This window comes from Triticum aestivum, chromosome 5D (assembly GCF_018294505.1).
Source record: "Triticum aestivum cultivar Chinese Spring chromosome 5D, IWGSC CS RefSeq v2.1, whole genome shotgun sequence".
Taxonomy (NCBI): Eukaryota; Viridiplantae; Streptophyta; class Magnoliopsida; order Poales; family Poaceae; genus Triticum; species Triticum aestivum.
The window spans coordinates 518,645,210-518,651,426 of NC_057808.1; positions in this window are offsets into that span (position 1 = coordinate 518,645,210).

Genomic DNA, 6,217 nt, shown 5'->3' on the forward strand with positions numbered 1-6,217 from the left:
TGTGCTTATTGCGTCGTGGCTTGCCATTGCCGTCCCTGGCTTCAGAGGTGCCGGGGCCGCTGGTGCTATTGCTTCTATGGGCTAGCCAGCTGTCTTCTCCCATGCAAAAGCGGGTCATGAGTGCAGTAAGGCACTGCTGCAGGATGGCCCAAACGCGACACTACGATCAGGGACCCTTTGACGAAACTATGTGCGATGCCATAATCGCAAACGGTGGTGTAAAAAACCGTCAAAAAGGTGCAAAACGTTTGCGATTACGGATGCATCAAACACGATTCAGAATTTAGTTCAGTGTGCGATGCAGGGCATACGGTTCAGCTCAATTCACTATTTGGTATGAGGAGGAACAAAAGAAATGGGCAACCAGATGAAGGCGTGTGCGATATAGAGCATACGGTTCACTCGGATGAACTGTGTGTGATTAGGCAACACAATGGAAATGGTTCAACTGAACAAGATGTGTGTGATACGCGGCAAACAGGTCCGTAATCAGAAATGTGTGCGAAGACCAATAATAACACAGACGATTGCTGCTAATAGGCCGTGTGAATTGCTCTGTCTACAATAGAATAACATGTATATATATAACTGAAATAAACATCCAATTACATAAGTGACTATACAGATCATTCGCACACACCTCAATAAACAATTGCATGCATTCTAAAGTAGGAGAAACGATCGTCTAGTCATCTACTTCTTGTGACGCTCCCGCCACTGCTATGTGGCTCGATTCCTCGTCTGGGTCAGGAAGAAGACAGTTCCTCATGCTGACGATCCGCCTATACATCTCGTAGCTTGTGTAGGCGTCCATGGTTGCGTACTTGTCATGTTGTTCATCCAATCTCTCATGCCACACACTGTGCCAGGCGTTCCTGTCCTTATTGCTCTCTTCCTTCATCTTCGCATAGTAGGGGTCGATGATGGCCGAGGCAAGGTCAACCAAGGAGTTCAGTTTGTTTTTATCGCTGCCCCAGACCTTGTAGTGGTGCTGGATGTTGACAAGATTCGGGCATTTCAAGTCTGAAACCTTGAGCGCTTTTAGATCGTTGGTGGTGTCCACCGTAGCGAAACTATAGTCGGAGCTGTTGATAAACCTGGAGAAACGCTCGCAAGGCCTTGCGGCAAGGTGGTAGTGGTAGACGAGGACGTCATGTCGCACGCACAACTAGGCGACGACAACCTTCTGATTGTACCCCGCACGACCGATGGTGTACTCGAGGTCGAAGCCGACCACTCGGTACTTTTACTCGGCAAGGAACTGCTCCATAGTTTGGATGGAGCTCTCCACCGAGACCGGATCGTTCGTGTACACCACCTAGAGGGCCTTCCCCCTCATGTGGGTGTCCACTACGTGATGCGTGGTGAACTGCCCGCCGTTGTCATCGTCGGCCGCTGGGAGCGCCATTGGAGCCACGGGGAGCGCCGTTGGAACCGCTGGATGTCCTCTCTATATGTGTCCTTGTGGGTGTGCTTATTGTGTCATGTGAGACAAGAGATGAAGGTAAATGGCCGCAGGAATAAAAGGGGTCGGGCGGCGTGGATTCTCGGCGTGTCCGCATGGTAGTTTTTGCAGCGGGTAACTGCATCATCGCATCGTGCCCGGCACAACCGCTTGCACACGAACGTGCGTGATCGTGCGCCGGACCCAAACAATGGCAGCCCGCGTGGAGGGACGAGGGCAGAGCACCCGGAGGGACGCGAGAGCAGAGCGCGCGCGGCGGGACGCGAGCAGAGCGCGCGCGGCGGGACACGAGCAGAGCACGCCATGGCCACCTGAACCGCAAGCAACCACACGCATAGAGCAGTTGAACACGCAGGAAATGGTCACCTACAAGCCGGCTGACAGTTGCGTCGCTGCGTAGAGAGCGGCCGTGTGCTACCACCTCTGTCTAATCTATAGTCTCCTTTATATTCTGTGCCATACTTTGCCCTCAAATTTAACCAACAAAATGTTAATGCATGTTTTAAAAATTATATAATTGGAAACTATGTTCAAATACAAATCCAACTATATAATCTTTGGCGACATGCATTCGTATTTTATTAGTTAAATCATACTTATAAATCAGGACGGTGGTATAGTAGGTAATTAAATCGCAAACTTTTTTTATTAACCGTATGTGTACATGGCCTTTTGTCCTCCTCTCGCACATCTTGTCACCCCGCTGCCGCAGATGGCTTACAACGCAAGCTTGCACAGTGCGCGGGGCGTTGTTTTGGCGAAATGGTGGCGCCAATGAATCATCGGTGAGCCCGTTCCCGTGCAACCTCACAGGTTCCCGCACAAGCTTCCCGCCCGACTCGGTGAAATCCCCCAAAATCCCAATGCTTACCAGCCTGCTATAAAAACCCTCACGGCTGGCGAGTCCTGCGTCGCATTTTCCCCTCCCTCCCTGTAGCTTATCTCGTCTGCTTCTCCCACAATCGCCAATGGCACCGGTCCGTCGTTGTCGCTTAGCCACTCCGCCTTCATCAGAGGACAGCTCCAGCTGGGAGGCTACACCGTGGCGACGGCGCAGTCCCCGGCGTAGTGTAGTGCGTGTGGCGTCCCTGTTGGGTGTGCACAAAACACCCACCACACGCTCCGCTGCCGCTGCTCGTCGGCAGCTATTGCCGGCTGCCATTGCCGCCACACCACCATCGAAAGCCAGGGCCATCGCCCGCTCCGCCGCCGCGGCCCGAAGGCCGGAGGTGGCCATCGTGGCCACCACCCCACTGCCGACCACTGTGGCCATCACCTGCTCCGCCACCGCGACCCGAAGGCGGGAGGTGGTGGTTGTGGCCGCCACCCCGTCGTCGGTCGCCGTGGCCGCCAGCCCACCGTCGACCTCCAGGGTCATCACCCACTCCACCACCGCCGCCCGAAGGCGGGAGGCGAGGGTGGATGCCCGCACGTGCGTCAGCGACCTTGCGCACTACACCGAGTTCCTGCGGGAGGAGGAGTGCCTCGTCGAGCACGCAAAGAGCCTTGCTGCCGCGGCACACGCCGCCTCAGAGGCGAGGAATCAGGAGATCTACGAGGAGAACCACCGCTTCGAGAGGGGTCGTCTGGAGCGACAGAGGGCGTTCGAGGTGAGCGTCGCTGAAGCTGCAACAGCGGCAGGCACCGTATTGCGGTTGCCCAGCTCGTCTGTAGGCTCCTCCTCCTCCGCCTCTTACTGAGCATGCTCGGCAGAGGAGAGGCAGCCGGAAGTAGTACAAAGCCCCTCCTCAGTAGTAGTAGTAGTAGTAGTAGTAGTAGTAGTATTTAGGGGCTATTTTGTTCAGTTCATCTGACTATAGATGTGGTGGAACTATACAACGTACTTAAAATTAGCTAGTATATATAGTTGAACTAGCTATTTCAGTACGTGGTTGGCAACAATTGGGGAAAAGTTTGGTCGGTTCAGCTGTCGAGTTGAACTGTTTGTATAAATTAAGAACGACTGCTTAATCTATGAATGAAATCTATGCTTAATTACTGAATTTTAATTGCAAAAATTAGATACTGCTAGTGATTTTTAGCTTCATATTTTGACAAATCGCAATGTTACAAGGATTGACAAATCTTACCAAATTGTTTGTACGTGGTTGCACACGGGTCATCCAAAACAACCGTTTGCGTTGAAGGGATGCACAAATCCTGCGCTGCTCTCACTTTGCATACGGGTGTTCTATCTAAAACGTTTGCGATCAAGAGCTGCAGAAATCCTACTCGACACATTTTCCCTTGGCTTCTTGGGGAAGCTGTCGGTTTGCATGCGGGTGTTCTAACCAAAACGTTTGCGATGAGTGTTTTATATTTAAAAAGTGAATTAAACTGCGGTTTGGGCGCCATTAATGGAGAGGATGCGAGCAAGGCGGGCGGCCATGGAAGTCAAAGGGCTTGCTTCCTAGTGAGCCTACGCAGCGTACAGCTCGCACACTTCCCGGTGAGCCTACGCATTCGAGGACAACTTGCATGCCTCTCGGGCAGCCTGCGCCTGCTCGCACGCCTCCCGTTCAGTCAAGGTCAAGATGCTGTCCGCACGGCACCTCCTACAGCCATTAAAACCAACACATGTGGCGTCACGTGAATGGTTAACAGAATGCACATGGTTTGAATTATACAAACATTTGAGATATTAAAATGGCAGCTATTTTTTGAAAATGCCTTTGTTGGCTGTCATTATTCGAGTGCGCCTTCTCTCAAAATGGACACGAAAAATACCACAGCTAGCATGCCAAGTTTCATGAATTTCAGACGAGTTTTGGATTTACTAGAATTTAAAAACCAGGCATCTCAATGTTTTGCCGGCAATCAACAGTGCGCTGGTGTTTGAAATTCATTCCCATTTCTTGCATGAGACCTAACATGCACCCAAGGACACAGATTTGATTTTTCAACAATTTATATGCACTGGAGCATGTGCTAGTAGTTCAAATTTGAATTGTGCACATAAATGCATTGAAAACATAATTAATGCATAAAAATGTCGAAACAAACCCCGAAAAATCACAAAAATTCACACAACACTCCTATTGTTCTATGTTGACATGAGAAAAAAAAATGAAAGCAATAAGAGGCAATGGATATCGTTTCGTCCCCAAAGGTGGGATGTTCCCTACCGAAAACCATCATGCTTGTTGTGAGAAGCTCTGGTTTGTGAGAAGCATGTACCCAAACCTGCCCCAAATGGGATAAAAATTTTACCACAGCATGTTGATGCCGCTCCATGATAGCATGCCAAGTTTCGGGAATTTCAGATGAGTTTTGGATTTACTAGAATTTAAAAACCAGGCATCTCAATGTTTTGCCGGCAATCAACGGTGCCCTGGTGTTTGAAATTTATTCCCATTTCTTGCATGGGACCTAAGCATGCACCCAAGGACACAGATTTGATTTTTCAACCAATTTATATGCACTCGAGCATGTGCATGTAGTTCAAATTTGAATTATGCACATAAATGCATTGAAAACTCGGTTAATGCATAAAAAATGTCCAAACGAACCCTGAAAAATCACAAAAATTCACACAAGACTCCAGTTGTTCTATGTTGATACGAGAAAAAATTGGAAGCAATAAGAGGCAATGGATATCGTTTCGTCTCCAAAGGTGGGACGTTCCCTATCGAAACCATCATTCTTGTTGTGAGAAGCTCTGGTTTGTGAGAAGAATATACCCAAACCTGCCCCAAATGGGACAAAAAATTTACCACAGCATGTTGATGCCACTCCATGATAGCATGCCAGGTTTCATGATTTCAGACGAGTTTTGGATTTACTAGAATTTAAAAACCATGCATCTCAATGTTTTGCCGGCAATCAACGGTGCCCTGGTGTTTGAAATTCATTCCCATTTCTTGCATGGGACCTAATCATGCACCCAAGGACACAGATTTCATTTTTCAACCAATTTATATGCACTGGAGCATGTGCATGTAGTTCAAATTTGAATTATGCACATAAATGCATTGAAAACTCAGTTAATGCATAAAAATGTCCAAACGAACCCCAAAAAATCACAAAAATTCACATAACACTCCTGTTGTTCTATGTTGACACGAGAAAAAATTTGAAAGCAATAAGAGGCAATGGATATCGTTTCGTCCCCAAAGGTGGGACGTTCCCTACCGAAAACCATCATGCTTGTTGTGAGAAGCATATACCCAAACCTGCCCCAAATGGGACAAAAAATTTACCACGACATGTTGATGCCGCTCCATGATAGCATGCCAAGTTTCATGAATTTCAGACGAGTTTTGGATTTACTAGAATTTAAAACCAGGCATCTCAATTGTTTGTCGGCAATCAACGGTGCCCTAGTGTTTGAAATTCATTCCCATTTCTTGCGTGGGACCTAAGCATGCACCCAAGGACATAGATTTGATTTTTCAACCAATTTATATGCACTGGAGCATGTGCATGTAGTTCAAATTTGAATTATGCACATGAATGCATTGAAAACTCAGTTAATGCTTAAAAATGTCCAAACGAACCCCGAAAAATCACAAAAATTCACACAACACTCTTGTTGTTCTATGTTGACAGGAGAAAAAATTTGAAAGCAATAAGAGGCAATGGATATCGTTTCGTCCCCAAAGGTGGGACGTTCCCTACCAAAAACCATCATGCTTGTTGTGAGAAGCTCCGGTTTGTGAGAAGCATATACCCAAACCTGCCCCAAATGGGACAAAAATTTTACCACGGCATGTTGATGCCGCTCCATGATAGCATGCCAAATTTTATGAATTT